Source organism: Diabrotica virgifera, chromosome 5, assembly GCF_917563875.1.
Source record: "Diabrotica virgifera virgifera chromosome 5, PGI_DIABVI_V3a".
In the NCBI taxonomy this organism is placed as follows: domain Eukaryota; kingdom Metazoa; phylum Arthropoda; class Insecta; order Coleoptera; family Chrysomelidae; genus Diabrotica; species Diabrotica virgifera.
The window spans coordinates 153,327,957-153,353,980 of record NC_065447.1 but is presented as its reverse complement, the minus strand read 5'-3'; the positions used below and the strand labels follow the sequence as shown (position 1 = coordinate 153,353,980).

At 30.7% G+C, this 26,024-nt stretch overlaps 1 protein-coding gene across 4 annotated transcripts in view; it reads left to right on the top strand.

Moving 5' to 3' along the window:
* The window catches only part of LOC114331461 (uncharacterized), a 562,400-nt gene that overhangs the window by 110,770 nt on the left and 425,606 nt on the right, over window positions 1-26,024 (top strand). For 2 of the 4 annotated variants that reach the window (XM_050651606.1, XM_050651603.1), the window contains exon 2: window positions 6,226-6,290. The gene's annotated coding sequence lies outside the window, so the exon portion shown is untranslated. Of the gene's footprint in view, window positions 1-6,225; window positions 6,291-9,798; window positions 9,818-26,024 lie in introns of those variants that run through there. The other 2 variants (XM_050651607.1, XM_050651604.1) reach the window with 1 other exon arrangement.

The following is a 26,024-nucleotide window of genomic DNA, read 5'->3' as shown; positions in this document are numbered from 1 at the left end:
GTATTCGTCTATTATTGACTAATGTGAACTTTCCACTATGAGTTTTTTTATAAGATTTATTTTATGATTTTTGTTTTTATAATATTATGTAATTGATTTTAAGTAGCACTTTATCAATATGGTTAAGTTAAAATACAGTGCGCTGGAATAAGTGTTACTCCCCCCCCCCCCTACAAACTTATTTATTTTTAGAGCATAAGCAAAACGCTCGGACAGGTCGATTTTTAAAATAATCATAGTATATTATAGCATCAATATTTCGAACTTTACGCGATCCCTCTTCAGGTGACAGGCATAACTTTGATTTTTTTAAATGAAAAAGTACATTATGTGACACCTCGTTGAAAAGATTTTGAAATACTGATTACAAAAATGTATAATACTCTAATCCTTTTTGAGAGCGTAAGCGTAAAATTTTGGTCGAATTCTTTTTAAATGTATTCATTTTTTTTCGAATCCTGAATGAAAAAAATAATTAGTATTTTTGAAAATTTAAACGCAGAATAAAATATTACAGTATTATCGAGGGTCTGAAGTCCCTGAGAACTTCTATAATGATTATTTTAATAAGTCACAGGGGTGAAAAAGAGAAAATTTAGTATGATTTTTTATTTCAAATATACTATTCAAAAGAAACTTTTTGTTTATTCTAAGGGACTTTCAGCCCTCAGTAATAATGTAGTCTTTTATTCTGCGGTTAAATTTTTCAAAAATACTTATTAGTTTTCTCAGGATTCCAAAAAAATGAATGCGTTTAAAAATAATTCGATCGAAATTTTGCCCCTGCGCTCTCAAAAATTATTAAAGTGTTACACATTTTTGAAATCACTATTTCAAACACTTTTAAATGAGCTGTAACATGGTGTACTTTCCCATTAAAAAAATCAAAGTTACGCCTGTCACCTGAAGAGGGATCGTGTAAAGTTCGAAACATTGATGTTATAATATACTCTGATAATTTTAAAAATCGACCTGTCTGAGCGTTTTGCTTATGTGCTAAAAATAAATAAGTTAATAAGGGGGGGGAGTGTAACACTTATTCCAGTGCACTGTATAAGCGATATAATAATTATGAGAAATCACACAGTGTAAATTCCTAAAGGTTAAGGACAAAAAAGGGGATTTAAAAAATTATTATTAATCAATTAATATGATACATTGGGCTAATGCATTCAGTAATTATTACTATAAAATACGTTCATAGTAGGAATGAACGAAACTGATTGTAAGAATGAATAGAATTGCTTGTAAGAATAACCGTATTTATTGTGCCAATGAACGGAATTAATTGTAACAATAAACGGAAATAATTGTAGAAATAAACGAAATACGTTAGGAGAAATAACACTGTTATTGGCACAACAAATGGTCTTCGTCGGTCAATTAACGACGTTGTTGTTTCAATAAATAGTGTTCGTTGACTCAATGAATAGAGTTCGTAATATCAATAAAGTGAGATTATGGTATACATAATGAAAGTTCATTGTTTCAATAAATAGTGTTCGTTGACTCAATGAACTGAGTTCGTAATACCAATAAAGTGATATTATGGTATACATAATGAATGTTCATCCATTCAATAAACGTAATACATTGGCTCAACGAACGAAAATAATAGTTTTGACATCGTTTTGTTGTCCCAATAAAACCAAAAATTGGACAAATTTTAAGAATTGCGTTTGTTGTCTGAATTAACATTTTTATTGATATTACGTACCTTTTTCGTTGAGTGATACTCCTAATGATACTAAGGGATGGATATCGTAGTTATATAAATGATCTACATTGTTTGTTTTTACTTTAATTTGTACATAGTCTACATATCTGTTCTAAAACCAACAGCGTACTTATATCCCGTAACAGTGAACAGAAACATTGTAGGCCACGTATCTGTTCGGTTACCTCGGTCGTTACTCGTTACCTCTCAACAAAGCATCACGGCCTCGATTTTTGACCCTTCGCTTCGTTATCGAACGTATTCGCTTCGTGTACTAAACAGATACAAAGCGTAAACGTTCGATAACGAAGCGAAGGGTCAAAAATCGAGGCCCACGTGCCTTTCGAGCAAGGATGAATTACATCAACATATCGTAGTAACTAATTCTAAATCCACCGACTTAATGTCGCAATATTTTTGATGTTAAATACTTTAACAATGTAACTAAAAAGTTCTCAGACCTTTCAACGAAGCTAGTTTCAACTACTCTACACTGGACGTTTTACACTGAAGCTGGTCAGTTTTGACCGCAAAAGTTTTGTGATAATCCATTTTGTATAATTTTTAGAAATTTTAATAAATGTCTGTACAAAAATACAACAGAAGTCTTCACTTCATTATTACGTTATTTTAACGATGGTATACAGCCAACTGTAGGGGTCTATTCTTTTAAATTTTATATATATATATATATATATATATATATATATATATATATATGTATACTTTCGTTTCTTATATCACTTTCAGTTAAAAAATTTTTAATGACCTACAATGTTTCTAGCTTACTTCGGCCACATCGCCAGAAGAACTGGAACTATGGAACTCTTGGGAGTAGAAGGAAAAGTAAAAAGCCGAAGACCAAAAGGAATGTCTCCAACACGATGGGCAGAACAATCGAGAGTGACAAAATCCCTACGTAAAGCTCTCCATCTGGCACAGTTTCGCAGCTAATTGAAACAGCAAGCTAACAACATTTAGAGTGTAACCACGCTCTAAGACGGGCTCAAGCAATTGACTGACACCGTAAATCAGTATTAAGGCTAAATGCTCTCCATTTTTTGGAGTGGTTTGAAAATTTTGAATTCCTCTCAAAAGATCGTGTGATGGGTGACGCGTTTTCTCACTAGGGATAATAAAAGCAACCAAGAGACCACTTCAGAGACGTGTCTGAGGCTGTTTAAGCGACTTAATTCTAAATCCTGACCCACTACTTTGTGCCGTGTAATTTGGGTTGCCTATATGAACTTGAATCGGCGAAATGGTCATATAAATAATAAACTTTTGCTGTATTAACCACTTTAAAAATTCACATTGTGAGGCATGAACGAATCAAATAATATGTAGTACCTTTTTTGTAGATGTATTTAAAAATGAAACTGAAAAGTTATTAAGTACTATAAAGAGTGATCTGTAGGTAATGGGTAATACCTATAACTGTGGCTATGCTTGACTTAAATAAAACAATTAGATATAAAAAATCACAAATTTTAGTAAATTTGGGAAAATATCATAAATACAAATACCGTTGTTGAAACATATTTAAATACCAAGATACTAAATATGTACCCAAGTTTTTGGGTAAAGTTATTTCTTAATCATTCACGCTTTTTGTACATTTCATATTTTTATCTTGGTATCGGAGCTAATGGGCCGTATTTCAAAATTTAAATACCTACAAATTAGTTCGGTTTTTTAAAATTTGTATTTTGTATAACCCCCAGCAGAAAAAAGCTCATCATGGCGCCCCCTAAACAACGGCGCCCGCCTGCGATGCATCCCTTGCAGGCTCGTTATCGCCGGCCGGCCCTGCTTTAGAAGATTTAAATATCAAGTACTTAGTTATAATTATATATTCTTGGTATTTAAATACTTGGCATTTAAAGAGGTAGGTAACTACTTACTTTAAAGTCCAAAGTTTTAAATACATACATACTTACAAAAAGTATTTAAATTTTGAAATACTGTCCTTCAGCTCTGATACCAAGTTAAAAATATAAAATGTGCAAAAAGAGTGGATGATTAAGAAAAAAATCATCCAAAAGCTTTCCCAAATTGAATAAAATTTGTGATTTTTTTATATCTAATCGTTATTTTATTTTAGTCAATCATATAGCCACAGCATAGGTACATAAATATCACTCTTTATAGTAATAACTTTTTTCTACAACCGTGTTAAAAATGCAATTTTTATCACTCCATACGAGCGTTAAAATTGCTACTTTAAGGCACTAGTGCTTTAAAATTGTGCAGGCAGTGCAGGCACTGCAGCTCGTATTAACGGTATATATGCAATTTTGATGTAATGTCAAAAAAGTATAAAATTCGAATGTCAGTCAAGTTCAAGTAAAAGTTTTTGTAGATGTTGTCCTGTAATTACGTTTGTAGAAAAAATATTGTATGATATACGTGTTAAAAAGTACATTTTTAAGCACTCATGTGAATTGCAGAACTCGTTTTCGCTCATTCTGTAAACTTTCACATGCTTGCCTTAAACGTGTACTTGTAACACTTATATCATAAATAACTATTAAGTTTCATTTTTAAATACATCTACAAAAAAGGTACTACATATTTAATTCATTCATGCCTTACAATGTGAATTTTTAAAGTGGTTAATACAGCAAAAGATTATTATTTATATGCCCATTTCGCCAATTCAAGTTCATATAGGCAACCCAAATTACACGGCACAAAGTAGTGGGTCAGGATTTAGCCAGAATCGTTTAAGCGTAATCCAAATAAGTTTCTACATTGTTGCATAACCGATGACGAAACATGGTTTCATTGGTACACACCAAAGATCAAGGAATAGTCGATACCACGAACAGGACCCCGCGAAAGTACTCCGAAGAAGGTGAAGGCTGTCCAATCGGTCGGAAAGGTGATGGCACCATTTTCTGGGATTCACAGGGTGTGATTTGTGTCAATTTCATGGAAAAGAGTAATACTATCACTGTGCTATACTATACAGCATTCTTCTTGGCCCGATTCGACGCTGAATTGCCTAAAAAACAAGCCTACTTGAGGAAGAAAAAAGTACTCTTCCGCCATGACAACGCACCGGCTCACCCCTCCGTCGTCTCCATGGCCAAATTTAAGACGAATGAGAAGCTCATCATCGATACAGAAGCCTACTTTGCAGATCTTGGGAAACATATTTTTCAAGCATATGACCAAGCATTGATTGGTTAAGTGAATCGAGCTAAAAGAAGACTACGCTCAGAAATACGTCACCACGTTTCCAAAATTTTCGTTTTTCTTTTGAAGGCTAAATATTTATCGGACCACCCTAGTATATTTATTTACATAAAGTAACTTACTATTTTTACTAAGAATTAATTGCAATTTTATTTTAAAATATATTTATTTTGATGTTTCGATTTCTACTTAGAAAACCGTAACTGTCAAATATCTGCTTTATACAAAGAATAGTTATTTCAATAATTAGTGCGGAAAGTGATACTTTCACGCACGAGACTGCCGTTGACCCGAACGACGCGATAACGGAGTTCGGGCAAGCAGTCGAGTGCGGGGAAGACACTTTCCGCATGAGTTAGGAACAATATTTTTTCTAGGGCCGTACGTTTGGAAAAAAGCCACAAAAAATAGAGTTATATAAATTTTTATTTAAAAGTGAAACTACACAAATTAATTCTTTGACAAGGTTGTCAAAACCAAACCACAGTTTAGGAGGAATTCTCCTATACTGTGACCAAACTTTCAATATAATGGGTTACCAAGACGACGATATTGGTTTCCATGACGACGATTCAAAACCATTGTAATTGTCTACTGATCTGACTTTTAAATATTATGTCAAAATAATTTTATTTCATCGAATTATTAGTAGTAATTGCACAAGAGTTCTGAAATTATTGAATTTTTCCCGAGTGATACTTTGACAGTTTTAATTTCACGAGCCGAAGGCGAGTGAAATTATGTCAAAGTGTCACGAGAGCAAAAATTCTATATTAATTTCAGAGGTCGAGTGCAAGTTGTTGCGATTATTTCATGAATAAAACTGTTCAAAACCAAAATTTTATTGTAATTTATTTATGTAAGTACCATTAAACACACAGTTTTTATAAATATTTGACGATTGAAAGTCATCACTTTTATAATTTTTAAAACATTAATTGTCATTAATGTCACTGAATGTATTTTTTCGTAGCAACGAAGGGCATCTGACGTAATATACTTAACGACGGGAGATTATCAAAAATTATCGATTTAATTCAGATTTCTGTAGCTTTTTATTGGTCAGAATCTCCTATGAATGAAATAATCGCGCTAATTTCATTAAAACATGAACACAATAAGAACACAATACAAGGTATTTTACTTTCCCGGACGCCGTGCGGGAAACAAAATGCGTGCGTGAAAGTGTCTCTTTTAGCACGGCGCGGCGGTAGAAAAACAATGTTTTTGAAACATAAAACTTAAATTTATTATATTTTGTGTATAGGATCTAAGCTATATAACTAATCAGGGTTTTTATATTTCAGTGACATAATCATAAGACGGGCGAGGAATCACCATTTTGCAAAATATTTGTAAACGAAATTATATGGTAAGTAATACTCCATCTGGAAGCTGGTTTTTACATCTACACCATTAAAGATTTTTCTTTTCTTTAAGGTTCAATACAAAAACGTCGAAATATCATCATTAAACTGACATGACTTACTAAATAAAGTATTTAGTAACTAGTTAATTTCGGTATAATTTGGGATTTATAAATAATAAACAAGATAGCTAGAAAGAACTGTAATATAAAAAAGAAGAAGAAATTGCGAGACAATACATCGAAATTAATACATATTTGACATTTTGAGAAGTAATAGATATAGAACATCCATCGGTTTTACTATTTTTCCTACGACTGTTTAATAATATGCTCATTATTCGCTATTTTTTAATATGTAATAGCACCCATTACTTTACCAGTGAGTAATAATTCATTACTCACGGGCTGAAGTTAATCAGGGGTCATTACTCACGGGCTGAAGTTTTATTCAAGTGGCACATAACACTTTTAATATTAATCGTATATAAACTGCAAATAAAATTTCCTAGACTTGTTTATGTAATACAAAATTATTGTAATTTACATCAATAATGAACTTCGAAAATTTTTAAAAGAATTTTAACGGTAACAATGTTAGTACCTATATTCTTTACGTTTAGGTATATTTTGTTTACTAAAAATTTTGACGTTTATCCTTTATTTTAGTGTCAGTGACATAATCGCATTTTGTTTGTGTTAATTATTGGAATCATTTATAACTAATATTGTGATTATTTTTAAGTCGTATTGTTTTAAATATGTTATAATGTATTATATGTATATATAGTTATATTATTATATTATATATACATAGTTAAATGTAAATGTACATTATAATTTAATGAAATACGTCCACCGATAATAGCCATTTCCTATTTATTAGGTCCATTGACAGAAGGTACAAAATGCTGATAATATTTCGGAAACCAATAGAACTTGAATTGACCTCTTCTTATTGTATTTATACAATACATAAGAATTTGGTAATAGTAGGCAATTAATTATTCAGCCACGTACTAGGGGTAAACAGCATTTAGGTATTTTTGTAAATTATTAGATCTATAATTTAAATTTCGGGTAGTTGATAATTATATTGTTTACTAATTTAAAAAAAGTCGTAGAAAAAGTATAGGATTCTACTCGCATGTAATGGCTATTACTCACTCTGATGAATTACGACACTCACCTACGGCTCGTGTCGCAAACTTTATCATCGTGAGTAATAGCCATCATTACATCCTCGTTGAATAATATACTATTTTCTATATCAGCTGTTTTTAGTTATTGTTAAAAGATGTTCCATTATTGGCACTTCTTCGTCTTCTTTCTTTTACGCCATCAGTCACTCCATCTTTTGCGCAGTCGGCTGATACTTTTTCTAGCGTTTGGTGATTTATCTACTGCTATTTTGACCACACGTGTCTCTCCCATTGTGCTTATGTGGTTATTCCATTATTTTTTTCTATTTAGTGTCCATTCGTTTATACATTGTACGTTATATTGTCTTGTAATGTCTTCGCCCCTCTTTCGATCTCTCAGTAGTCTTTGTATTGTGGCTGTATCGGGTCTTGTTTTTGATGCAAATTATATGTCATTATTGATCTTACATTGGCTTTATAAATTCTTGACTTCATCTCAGTGTTAATATGTCGGTTTCGCCATATAGTGTTATTAAGACATCCTGCCAGTCTGTTTGCTTTTTGTACTTGATTTCTCACTTCTTTGTCCAGGTCTCCGTAGCTTGACAATGTAATTCCAAGGTATTTTATTTCCATTACTTGTTAAATACTGATACCATAAATTTCTATGTTACAACTGATTGGTTCTTTACTCATTACTATTGTTTTAGTTTTATGAGATAAAATTGTCATCTTGAGCTATCAACATTGCGACGTCTGCGTAACAGAGTATTTATTATGTATCCTATTCCTTTATAATCAACTATTTTCAATGGGAAATAAGCCACAATTTTACCAAAAAAATGATTTTATTAACGTTTCGAAGCCCAAATCAGGTTTCGTTGTCAAAATACAAAATACAAAATAAAAAATACAAAATACAAAATACAAAATACAAAATACAAAATACAAAATACAAAATACAAAATACAAAATACAAAATACAAAATACAAAATACAAAATACAAAATACAAAATACAAAATACAAAATACAAAATACAAAATACAAAATACAAAATACAAAATACAAAATACAAAATACAAAATACAAAATACAAAATACAAAATACAAAATACAAAATACAAAATACAAAATACAAAATACAAAATACAAAATACAAAATACAAAATACAAAATACAAAATACAAAATACAAAATACAAAATACAAAATACAAAATACAAAATACAAAATACAAAATACAAAATACAAAATACAAAATACAAAATACAAAATACAAAATACAAAATACAAAATACAAAATACAAAATACAAAATACAAAATACAAAATACAAAATACAAAATCCCATTGAAAATATTTGATTATAAAAATGCCACAAGGAAATAGGTTCAGAACAATATCCTATTCCTTTGTTTACGCTTTTGATGATTTCATCCATAATTAAATTGAAGAGCACAAGACTCAATGAGTCTTCTTGTCTTATTCCGCTACCTATGTTTATGGATTCTGTAAGTTGTCCAACTATTCTGACTTTCATTTTATTGATTTGTTAAATACTTTCAATAGTTTTTATGTGATATCTAGGGGTACTTCTCTATTATACAGAAGATGGATTATACATATCTTTGAGTCTAATGCTTTCTTTAAGTCAATCAAATATAGAAATTCAGCTCTATTATACTCTAGTGATTTTTCAGCAATTTGTTTTATAACGAATATTACATCTATAGACGATCTTCCAGTATGAAAACCCTGTTGTTCATCTGCTAAACTTATCCTTTCATTCATTAGGTTTTGTAAAATTTTAATTGTAAGGTTTAGGGTAGTATTTAACAAGTTGATATTTCTGTAGTTTTCTGACTGCTTTTATCTCCTTTTTTTGAATAGTAGAATTAGTTCTCCATTCTTCCGGTATGTATATTATTGTGATTTATGATTTTGTTAAATTAACGTTGTTAATTGTTCTGTCATTGCTTCTCCACAATATTTCAGTAATTCATTGTTGGCACTTGTACAAATTAGCACATTGAAGTGCTAAATTAAGTAAGACCAAAAACAAAACACTCCAAAAGTCCAAAGAGGGCCGATGACCGTATAAACCACCAAAAGACATTTGCTACCCACACTATGCCCATTGTTTCTTTTATTTTGATGGAAATAAAGTCATAAAGTACTAGACCGTGACATGAAAATATTTATAATGCCAGCACGAAGTAATTATTTTCTTTATTCACGTGGTTCATTGTCAAGTTAGAGCATCTGGTTCGGGGAATGAGTCCTGAATGTCGTATAAACAGTAAACAGTCTGTGTAATGTTATCTCGTCAGAAGTGCGCAGGTACGTATGTAAGTTAGAGTGAGTGGTTTCGCTTCGTATACAATATCAAAGGTAAGAAACATTTTCGCAAAGTTGCTTCATTCATACAAAAATTATCCTCAAATTATCCAAACTGAAAAGACTTTTATTGCCAAAATTCCTTCTAGTTTATATCTACATTTTTAATAAGTCTTATGGGAAAGGTACAGCTATATTATACCGGGTGTCCCAATAAGAATGGCTCTCGGCCATATCTCAGGAACCGTTTATAGTAGAGCTTTGAAATAAAAACTTTTATAACAAAAGTTGCCTCAGGAAAAGCCTGGAAATTATTTTCATAATTGTGGGTCCACCGCTAGAGGGCGTAATATAATATCAAAAATAAAAAAATCTAAATTTTACAAAATTTTCCTAATGAAGGGGCACTGGAAATCCGATTATTGTATTCTTCATCAAATTCTGCGCATATTTGATTTAACAAGTTTAACTCTACCTTTGCAAATAAGAGGTGGGGGTGAGTGGGAACCTTGTTATGAAAAAATGGCTGTAAGTCCGGTTCTGCTAAATCAAATTTTGAAAACTGGGTCTTGTTGAAGACAGATCTTTTTCTTCAATGTAAGCGTGATAATTTAGAACCATCCTAATAAGTAATAAGCCAGCTGGGAGGCGGTATTTAATTTTTTTCAGAAATCTAGTTTTCTTTGGAAAATATTTAATACAAGTATGCATTTTTAATCATACTTTATAAAATTAGATTAAATTAGCAATAGAATAGCGAAAACCGCATGTCGATACCTTTTTTCTATCTCAAGATATCTCGAGAAACGTGTAAATTTTATACATAACTGTTACTATCACCGGTAAACTAAGTTAATGAAAACTAGTTTGCTGTGGAAAAAAACAAAATAACATTTCCCAGATGTCAACGCATAAAAATATAATTAATTAAAACAACAATATAAAGAGAAACAATACTATTAAAATTAAATATAACACAGAACAAAAAGAACTACTTAGTGACGACCTAAATATTCAAATTGTTGCCCATCATACACTACTCTAGAATACATTATCCAGAGAATACTAAACGCCATTCAAAGCACATCGAGAGCAGAAATTGAGACTGCTGTTCAATCTACTCTTGAAAGAGTAAATGTTTGCAACGAAAATGATGGGCAAAAATTTGAACGTTTATGTCATCACTAAATAGTTGTTTTTATTTCTTTGTAATAGGGCATTTCAACGCTTCTCATTTGTTTCGAGCGTCTGTCATATGCCGTACAATCCGTGTATAATATTAATATACGAGATATGAACGAGGCTCGAAACAAATGAGAAGCGTTGAAAAGACCTAATATACGTTGACAGCTGGAAAATGTTTCTTTGTTGTTTCGATAGCACACTACTTTTAATGAATTATTTCGTTTACCGGTGACAGTAACAGTTATGTTTTTAAATTTACACGTTTTGTAAGATATCTCGAGATAGAAAAAAGGTATTAACATGCGGTTTTCGCTATTGTGTTGCTAATTTTGTCTAATTTTGTAATATGGTATTAAAAATGCATGTTTGTATTTAATGTTTTCCAAGGAACACTAGATTTCTGAAAAAAAATAAATAACGCCTTCTAGCTGGCATATTACTCAGTAAGTTGGTTCGAAATCATAACTTTTACATTGACGAAAAAGATCTGTCTTCAACAAGACCAAGCTTGCAAAATTTGATTAAGCAGAACCGGACTCACAGCCAGTTTTTCATAACAAGGTTCCCACTCACCCCCACCTCTTATTTCCAAAGGTAGACCTAAACTTGTCAAATCAAATATGCGTAGAATTTTATGAAGAATACGACGATCGGATTTCCAGTGCCCCTTCATTTGGAAAATTTTGTAAAATTTAGATTTTTTAATTTTTGATATTGAATTACGCCCTCTAGCGGTGGTCCCACAATTATAAAAATAATTTCCAGGATTTTCCTGAGGCAACTTTTGTTATAAAATTTTTTATTTCAAAGCTCTACTATAAACGGTTCCTGAGATATGGCCGAGAGCCATTCTTATTGGGACACCCGGTACATGTTTTGTATGGCATACCATATACATAATATACTTGTGCCATATATTATATGGCAATTTCCACGGTAAACTTTTCTATTTATTTTTATACTCCAAGAAACGAAGCCGAAAAACACTTGAAAAATAGAAAAATTACTGGCCACTAATTTTTAACTCGAGTATCTGGGGGAAGTCAATAGAAAACGCGTATGATATTCTGAATATCGAAATTTTTAGTGCATCATGGTTTTTTATTACCATTTAAGCAAAAAAGCAGCTTTAGATCATTTCAATATTGTAAAAAAACTATTCATTGTAAACGGAAATGTTCAGCAGACGACTTAAAAGTATTTGCTCTTTAAAGTGAGATTTTCTAAATTAAAAAATGTTTATAAACAAAAAAGTTATTAATTAAACCAGAAAATAAGTTTTTTCAATTGTTTATAATTAAGAAAATAAAGAAATAATAGTTATTTATAAGTGTTAAAAGTACACGTTTAAGGCACGCATGTGAAAGTTTGGAGAATGAGCGATAGCGAGTTCTGCAATTCACATGAGTGCCTTAAAAATGTACTATTTAACACGCATATCATACAATATTTTTTCTACAAACGGAATTACAGGACAATATTTACAAAAACTGTTACTTGAACTTGACTGACATTCCAATTTTATATTTTTTTGACATTACATCAAAATTGTCTATACGGTCAATACGAATTGCAGTGCCATATAAATTTTAAAGCACTAGTGCCTTAAGGCTATGGGTACATAATTCGCAAATATTTTACGTGTATCCCTACTTTTTCTGTCTTTACACGGCAAATTACGTGTAATAAAATTCACACTGGTATTGATATATAAACATTACTAGAATGTCATTCTACTTGAAAATGTCATCATTAATTTAAAGAGATGGGTTTTGAATGTTCTTGGATAACTGGTATTTTTATAATTGGAAATTATTAATTCAGTTAATAAATGTGATAATTTTTTCACTAACTATGTATTCAGTGATTGTAATAATTTATTTGTACAACAAAGACTAATACTCAATCGAGAAAAGAAGAAAAGTGTTAAAGTGATTTTTTAATAATACAGTCGAACCCGCTTATTAGAGTACCGGTTATAGGAATATCCCGGTTTAAGGAATAGAAATTTGAGGTCCCGAAACGTTTCTATTTACTCCTTAATAAATTTATCCGCTTAAAAGACTACGTTTTAATTAATTAATACCGCCATTATTGTATAACTAGACCAGATTGTGTAGATAAACAATGATATCGCTTAATCGAATATTATTCAAGTGGACGAACAACTTTTTATTCATATTTTCCAAAAAAATTAAAATTATGTATGGGTTCTTATATTTTTCAGATAATAAATACTTTATTACGCACCAGTTGGACCCTTTTACGAAATACAACAGGCCATAAAATATCTACTTTTAAAGTTGACACCATCTATCTATCGCCCGTCGGCAAATTCAAACAAAAATATAACTCCAGACCATCTTTGACCACCTTTAGTCCAGACAAATTAATATATGTATTTAATACATTTTAACCACCAAAAAATGAGATGTTTTAATCAAATATTGCTTTAAATATAATCTGCAGAATAATTTTGAATCACGTTCCGCTAATGAACTTGCTTTTTTGTCCTTAAAAGTAGAAAAAAGTTTCAATTCTATTGCTTAATATTTCATCTAAATATAATCGTCTAACAATTTTAACTGTACTAATGCCCAAGTATACATTTTCAAGTGTTAAACTTGATTGATTTACAATGAGTAACCCGGTTGTAAAAATACAGGCGTGTGCTTAATCAAAGGGACATCGGTTTACTCGAATTTCATAACAATACAAATGTTATCTGTTTGAATTTGCCGACGGGCGAAATATCTATGGACCCGACTTTACTTGTCTCACAAAACTTGTAAAAATTTCTATTGAGACCTACCTCCTTGCAGTTACAAATTTTATTGGTTAATGGTTTATTGACTTCGACAATACAATGGCAGACAAGAATAGAAATGTTTTCTTTTACTGATAACCGCACTGTCCATTCATAAACCCGACATGAGTTTGAATAAAATATTTTAACAATCCGTTTTTTGCCTGCCAATGTGCCAATTAATCAAAACACAGAATTCGACAAAATAAAGGCCGAATATTTTTAAGAGTTGTTTCGTTTGACGATAATTTATCGGTTTTCGAACCCAACTCAATATTAAAGCGAAAGATGAGGCAAAAAATGAAGATTTTTTCCATTTTGTGGATATTCTATTCAATTTGGCAAGTCCTAACCGTTTGTAATATTACAAGAAGATTTCTGGAGGGTCAATTCAATGTAATTTTTTCTAATTTGTATAACTTAAAGATTAAAAAAAATGAGAAGTAATTTTGGCGCATGCATTTTAAATAAGATAATTATATACATGTTTATATATTGCACACATTTCATGCTTATTAATGGATTTATGCACAGAAAATATAATTTGGTTTTTTAATAAAATAAGTTACACTGCTGTATCATTGACATAAAAGGACCTAAAACCATATAAATTTAATGTAAATGTAGGTACATACATAGTATGTACTATTATTATGTAGGTCTATTCAGTAGGTACACTTATTTCTCTAGCCATCAATGATCGGGTATTTCCAATAGGCGGGTTCGACTGTATATTGTTATGGAACGCTTACAATTTTGAACATCTTTAACAACAAAATACTTGGATCACAGAATATATTATCCTGATGTATTCTCTGCTTGGATCTTCCACAAATAATACACAATAAATAACTTTTTATTAAGTTCAAGTCTTAAATCAATTATTATTTATCAAATACACTATATTTCAATAATATTTAATCAATAACTCAACATATTCCCGATGCAATGTCAAATATTTAAATTGTCACTGATTGTCAGTGTCTGACTGACAATATATGCTGACAATATTATATTCGGCTGAGTGCGTTGTAAGACAAAGATAGATTTGGAAAATATTACCACGGCATTTTGTTTATTTTTTTCGAATCCTGAAAAAACCAATAAATATTTTTGAAAAATTTAAACGCAGAATGAAAGACTAAATTATTACCGAGGGCCGAAAGTCCCTTAGAATAAATAAAAAGTTTATTTTGAATAATATATTTGAAATTAAAAATCACACTAAATTTTCTCTAAGTTTTTCACCCCTGTAACTTATTAAAATAAACATTATAGAAGTTCTCAGGGACTTTCGGCCCTCGCTAATAACGTGATCTTTCATTCTACGTTTAAATTTTTCAAAAATACTTATTAGTTTTCTCAGGATTCGAAAAAAATTAATCCCCATTTGAATAGCATTGCAGCCGAAAATACGTACCGATCCTCTTAAAGTAGCATTTTTAACGCTCGTATGGAGTGCTAAAAATTGCATTTTTAACACGGTTGTAGAAAAAATATTTTAAACATATCTCATATGTAAGTTTTTATGTAGTTACTATGTGTAAAAGATGAGCCCGATTGTCGAGTAGTTTTTAAACAATTCTATTTATTTTTCCCATTTGAAAAAAGGCCATTTTTAAAAGGTCAAAACTTTTCATAAAGTCTAAAATTTTAGCATTTTGACAAAGTATAAATGAATTTAGCGAAAGAATATAATGCTACAATATTACAGTAAAAATTTTACCCAAATTTTACCATGGGAACCTGCCTATTTATAACAATAATTATTAAACAAATAAAAAATTTCTATATTATTTGAAATCAATTCGTAGCCTTAGTACTATAACTTGATAAAAATTGACGTTTTTGAGATAACTAGTTCACAAGATGTATTTTATTTGCCTCTATATTGTGTAAAAACTTCATAACTCGCTCCAAACGGGTTTAGTATTTATTTATGATCGACGAAAGTTGATAAAACTCAAATGCCCCTAATATTCAGTGCTAAAACTTGACAAGATAAGTTATCAAGCTATTGTTTAATCGAAATAATCGTGAATACGACATACACTGAATGCTACAACTAGATATCTCTAGTCATCTAGTTGTAGCACCTGTTAAACTATTGAGTTTACCACGTAATTGCTAAATGTTTATTCGATTCATGTTAATGCAAAAATTCGAGAATTCTTAGCAGATCTGGCAACCCCCAACGCAGAAGGCTAATTTTCACCAAGATAATGCTTAAAATATTAGTTTTGTTCAAAAGTTCACTTAGATGCCACTTAGCACGACATGAGACATTACCAAATGTTAACATTATGGTAGTGCTAAAAGTTGATAACTTTAATTTTTCATGTTATTTTCCATATTGGAAAACAAATTTGCACCGTGTTCCTAAATAGATCAGTAGCCAAAAAATTAAGGAACAGTATTTTAGAGCTACAGAGTGAATTCCGTATTTACCAACATCATGGTAGCAACACAAATATCTTTAAAATCTTTAAACCCGTTTATCTCAGAACTACTAATTTCGAGTTATCAAGTTATAGTATTAAGGCGACGAATTATTATTTCGCTTAAGCAAGTTGCCGTGGTATAATTTGAGTAAAACTTTTACTGTAATATTGTAGCAATATTATTTCGATTAAAACCATATTCAGCTGGTGGGTAAGAAACAAACATTGTGTTTCGATACGAAACACGTTCGATTCGAAACTTTCTAACTTTAAAGTTCAGACGTTCGTCAAAATAATATATTCCGAAATACAATAGTGTATCAATTTGTTTATGTTAATTTTAAACTGGCTTCTGTAAGATAAAATCAGAAAAGAATTGTGCGTTTTGAAATTGAGAAATGGCCTCAAAAAACAGTAAAATTGTTTTTTAACTCCGTTCAGAAACTGTTTTTATTGTTATTATTTTCTTTACCTTAAACTTCTATATAGGTAATGCTTCTTAATCTATGATGTTCATTTTTAGTTTGATGGTATTTAAGACACCTTAATCATTTCATATTATTTCATTGATTCATTTTGAAATATATTTCTTTTGGCATTCTCTCTTCTATTTGATATTCCATCAAGTAATTAATGAGCTGAATAGTGTTGAATCTGACTATCACTATTATTTTCGTCTTTGTGTTTATTTATTTGAAGGTCGACTTTAATTGCTTTACAGCTCAAATCTTCGCAGTATATCTAGCATTTTTCGTTTATTAGCTTCTAAAAGTGTAGTGCCATTAAATTAGATAAATTTGAGATTTTTCTACCAGTCAACGTTACTCCATCGGCCCATCCTTCTAAAGCCATGATCCTTACATAGCCACCATAAATATTGAATGATTCCGGTGATAAAGCGCATCATTGTCTAACTCCCCTCTTGGCTCTGAATTGTCTCGAGAACTTCTGATCTAGTCATACTGTTGCTATATTGGACTGGTAGAGATGTTTAGTAAGTGTCATCAGGCTTATCGGTGTACCCATCTATATTAAAAGGCAACAAAAATTTATCCAGCTTACAATCAAATGTTTTTTAGTAGTAAACAAAGCATAATATCATTTTTTGTAGCCTTTTTTCTATTCGAATTGTCAAATAAAGGCCTCTCCCATAATATATCATATACTACAATCAAGATGCAGTAGAAATAAACAAACACGGAAGACACGTCAAATGCTCCTAGAAGCAATCCCGAATCATAATTTACAATGTATAAAATTTGGAAATCGTGATTTGGGACATACAGTACAGTTGAGTCCGCGAGTCTTTACCCGTGCGTCATCACTTAAAGCATACGAAATAAGTCGGAAATCTATTTCACGCAACAACAACTGACAGAAAGTGGCTACTGTTCCGATTACGGGTTTTATTATAAAATTTGACGTTATCAAATATATAGAATGTCAAATGTAAGTTTTGCTTCAAAATTTTTGCGCAGAATTACAGCTACATTTGAAGTAGCTTAATAAATTCTTTTATTATTATTGATTAATAAATAAATAAACAATTTATAAAAAAATCCAATAACATATTTTATTTTTGTTATTTTATTCACTTTGACGGAAATCTAAACACAGTAATTTCTTTACTGTGTGAATGACGTTAGCTTTGTATGTTTTAAATATCATTTGCCTAAATATACAGTTGAGTCCGCGAGTTTTTACCCGTGCGTCATTAATACCTGGCGAGATAAAACACATACTTTTTATCTAGCATCATTCTCTTCCATGCATGAAACTCATGACAAACCAGCTGCCGTTTGTTATTAAGTAACAACACATGTTATTTTTATGAACCATCTAGACTCAGTGCATTGAAAAGAGATAGGTACAAAAAAAGACGATTCGGTATGTTTTCATATTTTAAGCACAATTTCTTTGACGTTTCTGATTTGTTTAATTTTGTGGCTGTCAGTCAGTTGAACTTTTTGCGGTTTTTGTCGAATTTTTGCGTTTTGAAGTTTCTTTATATTACACAAACAGTTGTTTTCACAACTAATTTTATATTGGGCTTTGAAATTTTAAGGTAAATAATTATATTTAGGCAATTAATATTTAAAACATACAAAGCTAACGTCATTCACACAGTAAAGAAATGACTGTGTTTAGATTTCCGTCAAAGTGAATAAAATAAAAAAAATAAAATATGTTATTGGATTTTTTTATAAATTGTTTATTTATTTATTAATCAATAATAATAAAAGAATTTATTAAGCTACTTCAAATGTAGCTGTAATTCTGCGCAAAATTTTTGAAGCAAAACTTACATTTGACATTCTATATATTTGATAACGTCAAATTTTATAATAAAACCCGTAATCGGAACAGTAGCCACTTTCTGTCAGTTGTTGTTGCGTGAAATATATTTCCGACTTATTTCGTATGCTTTAATTGATGACGCACGGGTAAAGACTCGCGGACTCAACTGTAATTATTTACCTTAAAATTTCAAAGCCCAATATAAAATTAGTTGTGAAAACAACTATTTGTGTAATATAAAGAAACTTCAAAACGCAAAAATTCGACAAAAACCGCAAAAAGTTCAACTGACTGACAGCCACAAAATTAAACAAATCAGAAACGTCAAAGAAATTGTGCTTAAAATATGAAAACATACCGAATCGTCTTTTTTTGTACCTATCTCTTTTCAATGCACTGAGTCTAGATGGTTCATAAAAATAACATGTGTTGTTACTTCTTAATAACAAACGGCAGCTGGTTTGTCATGAGTTTCATGCATGGAAGAGAATGATGCTAGATAAAAAGTATGTGTTTTATCTCGCCAGGTATTAATGACGCACGGGTAAAGACTCGCGGACTCAACTGTATATACATTGTAAATCATGATTCGGGAGTGCTCCTAGTAGCATTTAACGTGTCTTGGTTTGTTTATTTCTACTGCATCTTGAATGTAAATTTAGTATAGGTACATACTTAAAATTCTCCTGACTTTTCAACGAGTTGTCTCAGGTTCAGGATTTGCTCATGAATTCCTTTTCCCTTTACAAACCCTGCTTATTCCTGTGGTATATGTTAAGGTAGGTAATGTGGTAATCTTGTATTAGTGATATTTACTACCTAATGTTGATTTTTGTTACCCAAAATGGCAGACAGGTGCTATTTTGTAAATTTATTTTTGACCCTACACCAAACAAGAGAAATCAAAGAACTGCATATTTGCAGTTTATTTTGCATTGATTTTGCATTTGATTTTTCCAGGTATAGGTTAACCGTTAATAACGCAATATTGTCGGTTAACTAAATAATTTTTGTTTGTAGCAGTAATGTATTATAAGTTTTGTGTGTTTAGGAACTTACGAACTTACGAACCACAGCAATTTTAATATGAGACAGTTTTCTAATGTACCTGGAAGATCCTCATTTTATGTTAGTCGAGTTTTAGTTCGATGTTTATTTTAAGGAAACCGTTAAAAATTAATCCTCATCTTTATAAATAAAATATTTATTATTCATGGTTAAAACTCTCTATTGTAGGTACATGTATATGGTTTGATCATTGTAAAAATATGTAATCTAATAAAACGTAGAAAGCATTGGTACTTCATTATAAAATTTCTTTTTCAAGTAACTTGATGTATTATTAAAATCCTTTCACTAAATTCTCTTATAATCTTTAATTTCTACAGTAAAACTAATTATGCCTAAACGACTCTTATATCTATGAATTATTTTCTGATTAGTCTGTATTTTAATAACAGTTTTGTATTAACTGAAAATCACTCCACTATACTAAATATTACATATTCCTACTTCCTAATATATTTATTTTTAAATTAAGTTTAAAATAATATCTAATATGATTATTTGCTTAAATTCTGGACGATACGTAACGAATTGAAAAGAAAAAAAATTGGTGTAAAATTTGTCACCTTCTTAAACACTTTATTTATGTGTTGAATGGGTTGCGCATGCGAGTTCATTTTGAATGAAGTAAAAGATAGACGTGCTCGCAATCATTTATTGTTTTACTCCGACGACCGGTTTCGCTCTCTAAAATCAGCAGAGCATCATCAGGTCAACGCTTACAAGTCAACTAAATGCTACAAATAAAAAACCAGAGTTAGAAAATTGTCTGGTTGTTATCAAAGACTATAAGATCAAGCCAAAATTTAAAAATATATAAATCACAACCACAGACATACACATATGCACGCACACATACAAGTGAACACTCATTTGTCCGCATACACACGCAAATGTATGTGGTGCAATGTAAAAGTTTTGTACTTACATGCCATTACAAGGAGTAATTTCTAAAGTCTTCACTTTTATTGTTTAACTTATACTAATAGGGAATTGATTGCATAGACGGACAATGCTGCATAGGTTAACAAGTATATGGACAAGTTCTCGAGGGTAGAGAGAAAAGTGGCGAAAGCCAACAAATCGTCGGCCTAATATGAAAAATGTATAAGTCCAAAATAATCAATTTTAGACTTTTGGTGGCATCTGTTAGCTTAATCCAAAAGGTATGTAAGGCTATATTTTCTTATAATTTTGTTTCCTAGATTTTGCTTAAATTGTGAAAATGAAATTTGCGTAAGTACATTAATGTTGAAAACTATATGAAATATAGTTTTCTTTAAAAAAGTCTTAAAAATGGTCGTAACTGCTTCGTTTGAGCGAATCTACCACTTTCTGAAAAATTTCAGAGTGCAGGTTGGACGTGTTTCCGCGTCCCGCTTCATTAACATATTTACGTTGTCAGACTAACGATACGCGGCTGTAAATTTGTCGGACACGAGATCGACAATCTTTATTAATTAAATGTAAGTACTTTAAATTGAAAATTAAGAGTTTTGTAATAACAAAATCGTAGACTATCCGCAAGATGTCACTCTAGCGCGGTAGTTTTGTTTTTACAAAACCCTTAATTTTCACTTTAAATTATTTATGTATAATTAATAAAGATTGTCGATCTCGTGTTCGACAAAGCAGCCGCGTTTCGTTAGTCCGACAACGCGTCCAACCTGCACTCTAAAATTTTTCAGGAAGTGGTTGGCTCCCTCAAACGAAGCAGTTAAAATTATTTTTAAGACTTTTGTAATCATCTTTCAAAAAGTATGATGTACTGTGGACTATGATATTTATACAATAAAAAGTATTTTCATTGTAAACAGGTGACTACCTATAAGGTACAGGTTAAAATAACACAACATATTGTTTGATAATTAAACATTTGATAATTAAAAAATTTTTTATTGAAGCAAGCCTTTGAAAATCCCTTAAAGGGCTACATTACAACAGAACGTTTTCGATTTTCTTACAAAATCATCATCAGTGTTAAAAAATGAACAGGTTGAATGCTAGCTGAGCCACCAAAGAAATACCAGGGTGAGAACGCTTTAAATGGTATGTAGTTATTTTACAAATGCATATTTTTAACTATTTATAATGGGAAATAAGCCACAATATTATTAGAAAATGATTTTTATTAACGTTTCGACGCCCAAATCGGGTGCCGTTGTCAAAATACAAAATACTGATTGTATTGAAAGTATTTTGTATTTTGACAACGGCACCCGATTTGGGCGTCGAAACGTTAATAAAAATCATTTTTTAATAATATTGTGGCATTTCCCATTATAAATAGTTAAAATTGTAAAAATGCCACAAGAAAGTAGCTTCAGAACAACATTAAAAATGCATATTTGTTTGAAATTCCATAGGATGGGTATAGTTAATAAGGAATTATGCCCTTAGGTAAGGCATGAACCCTCCCATCACGTGGGATGTAAATTGAGATGTTGTCTTTACATTATGACAGTTTGATGACAACTGTTATTTGCAAGAATTAGTTTTCCCTTTTCAGGAAAAACTAATCACAACATTTTTGACGTGTTTAAAAAACCTTTATTTTTGTTTTTTTTTTTTTAAGTTTCTAGCATCAAAATTAAGTAAATTACGCTCAAAATAAAGTTGGTCCCTTTTTTTGGTAAACAAAAATTCGTAAAAATCACCACTTCATTAGCATCCCAAATGAAATTAATCATTAGGTACCGCTTCACAAGTTACTTTAGTTGTGTATTGTTTATATATTTATGATCTGTAAGTTCCATCGGCTCAAAGCATTTATTTTTGAAAAAAGAAATGCTATTAAAGAAAAAAAACTTTTTTAGCTTTGAAAAAAAATCCGTTTCTTTCCGAAAATAACTTAAAAATTATTAGTAATACCAAAAATTTCAAAGAGTAAAAAAATTTAGGTTTCTCTTTTATACCTATTTTTGATTTTTTTGTATCCCTGTACGACATACATGGGTTAGGTTAGGTTATGGCTGTTAGGGCTGTTCAAAATTTGCATACACTCGTGATTAGTGACTGGTTCAAATACTTTTAACTACAGCCTTTTCAAAAATAAGCACTTTGAACCGATGAAACTTATAGATCATAATATAAACCATAGATCATCAGTAAAGTAACTTGTGAAACGGTAACGATTAATTTCATTTTTTTATCAAGAAATAAACTATTCCCAACATTATTTTGAACGTAACTGACTTACTTTTGCGGTTAAAAACTTTTTTAAAAAACAAATACAAAGTATTTTTTAGACACTTTATAAAAGTTATAATGAGTTGTCCCTGAAAAGTGCTTAATTTTTTGGTAATTTCACGTTGAAATATTCGCTTTGGAATTTGACGAATAGGAACCTAATTTTTATTAGCGACAATTCTGCTTCTGCTGAGTATATAGAGTTCATACAATATCTACACAGTTTTTTCAGTTTTTTTTATAATCCATATTTTTACTAAAAATATTTTTTTCCATGAAATATTTTCTTTCTGAGTTACTTGCGAAAAACCGTATAAAAACGTGTTTTTTTGTTGAAAAATGAACATGCTCACTCGCAAATAACTCGAAAAATATTGACAGTGAAAAAAATCTATAAAACAAAAGATGTTTAGAATTTGTCAGTATATCAATACCAGACTTATTTTGAACGTATGTTTTTTCACCCACGAGAAGGGATGAAACTCACTCTGAGTGCAAAAGCGCACATCGGCACATCACTTTTTTTTGACATGTTGGCTATATTTGTACGCCAAAATTCATGTCAATCCAAGCGGTTGTTTAAAATTTGAAGGTTTTGTAACATTTTACCGTTGGTGAATGGACTATTTCTGCTACTGTTATTATTAAGTACTATGTTAAAATTATTTTTATTATTAAGAGCCAATACTAACGCGTCATTAATATTACTTCGGAAATAGTAGCACCCCTTTTTTCGAAAATTCTGCGAAACTTTGGCAACAGTGCGTCGGCATTATTTGACATAACTAAGATGAAGGCTGAATATTGTGACATTATACTCGTTGGCGCACTAAATGGAAGTAATAGAAAACAATTTTATTATAAGTAAATAAATATTTATAAAATAAACCAAAATAGCTGAAAATTTTATTAAAAGCGTGTATATTGGTTTTTTTATTTAAATTTTAAACTATTGATGATATTTTTGGACTAAAAAAATCATCCTAAAACTTTATATACTCGCATTAGAATTCTAAATATTTTTACGTAAAATTTAAAAGAGAAAATTTAGTGTGATTTTAAATTACAAATATTTTATTCAAAAGAAACTTTTTGTTTATTCTAAGGGACTTTCAACGCGGTAATAAATCTAATCTTTCATTCTGCGTTTAAATTTTTTAAATATATTAATTATTAGTATTCTGAAGATTCGAAAAAATGAATGTATTTAATAACATTGGACCAAGATTTTGCGCCTACCCCTTAATAGTAAATAATTTAACTATATAGTAGATTCTACAGCTATTGTAATAATAGCAAAGAAACTCCATTTATATTATTTATATGATTCGTGAATAAACATGTTGCGGAAAGTGTGGACTCAAACCAAATCTAAACAGAACAGGAACAACGCAATAATTTAGCATACCAACTTATGCGTAGATAATAGGGATGGCGGTTTTTGACAAAACACCGCTTTTCGGTTATACCGTTTTTTTTGCTTACGGTTTAACCTGGCGGTTATAACCGGCCAAAAAAACCAGTTTTTGGAAAAACCGGTTTTCGGTTTTTTAATCCAATAGGCTACAAAGTTACATTTACAATGCACTTTAGTTTGCGATTCTCCATTCGACTCGATATCAATATGATCAAAATTAGTACTATCGAAGAACATCAATATCAATATAAATAAAACACAATTTTTAATAAAACCATTTTATTTTATTAATTAATATATTTATTTATTATTTTATTATTATTATATATTTATTGATTATTATTAAATATAATATAGCGTAAGATTAATATATACATATTGCAATAATATACAATAAAAGTATAATATAAGTAGAATGAAGTAATATTTTAAGTACAAATATAGGTTAGACGGTTACAAATAGGTTATATTATATGAAATGGATTTAGCATAATGTTGGCAAGTATTTTTCATGAAGCCTATTGAGAAAAACTCGTTCATATATTATGTTGGTCGGTTAAGCGGCTTCTCTCATCTGACACAATATCATTCAATGATGACACCAGTCTCTCTGATGCCACCGAACTTCCGACCAACGACTTGTATTTTTTAGCTATAAAAGCCAAGCCTGGCATACAGGTTCTGTTCTGCTCCCAGAATGCAAACGGATCACTCAATCTCGGCAGCAAAGGCTGCTGCAGATATAGAGTCAGTTACTCAGTCAAACTCACTTTGGCTTCTTCATTCTGGAAGGAGCAGGAAGGAGAAAGTTTTCCGATTTCGGTAAGGTACGTCCTAACTTCCGAGACTAAATTGGATGTGACTGTCTCCGCTATAGACGGATTCATATATAGTTTTTTGAACCTCGGGTCCGTGATTGTAGCATGGCAAAGTAGGGGGTTTCGTAAAAGTTTAGTGCCCCTCTCTTGAAGGCTAGTTAGCTTTTGGCAAAACTTTTGGGCTGTACTAAGGTCTGGCTTGAGGTTTTTTTAAAGATCTTTCGATAAAAGACACAAGGGGGATTACAATGCTAGCAGTAATGTACTGGGAACCCGGGATATCCTTTGTGGCCTCATCGAAAGGCGATAAAATGGTTACAATTTCAGTGATTAGTTTTATATCTGAACCAGAAATCATCCTCGGTGCTTTTTTTATCGAGGGATCTACCAATATTGCAGCTATATATGGGGATATTAGTGTGAATCTTATAAGCATATGGTAGACAGAATTCCATCTGGTTGGTACGGATTGTACCAAAAGCTTCACTTCACCCTCTGACTTGCCCTCCCGTTCCTGCTCCATCCTTAACCTTTCGCTGAAAAAGAGAGCGCTGAAATAATTCAGGTTCTATCGTCATTGAATATATTATGAGAGTAGAATATAATATGCAATTATTATATCCAATTAATGATGCAAATTTAATTTACCATTTAAAAATATAATCCTCTAAAATACCCATCAATTTTCCTCTCCTCCCAAACTGAAAAAATTCCCAAACCATTTCAGCTTATAAAAAAATTTCCCAGACTCCTTGAAATGGGATTTAAAAATAATAATATCAACATAAATATTTTACTTAAAAATAAATTGGATAATGCAATTTATCTTTTATTTTTACTACCATTAAAAAAATTTATCATGTATTACTTTTAACACGTTTGTATATTTGTAGAATAGGTATATTTTAACTCATTTAATACTTCCTGTATGGGTGGGTGTATCGTTTTGAAAACGTAGGGAAATTCTTGGAGATTCGTATTCGTAATCAGTAATTCGATATTCATAGTCAGAGCATTATTTTTGGTAATCAGAAAAAGTCAT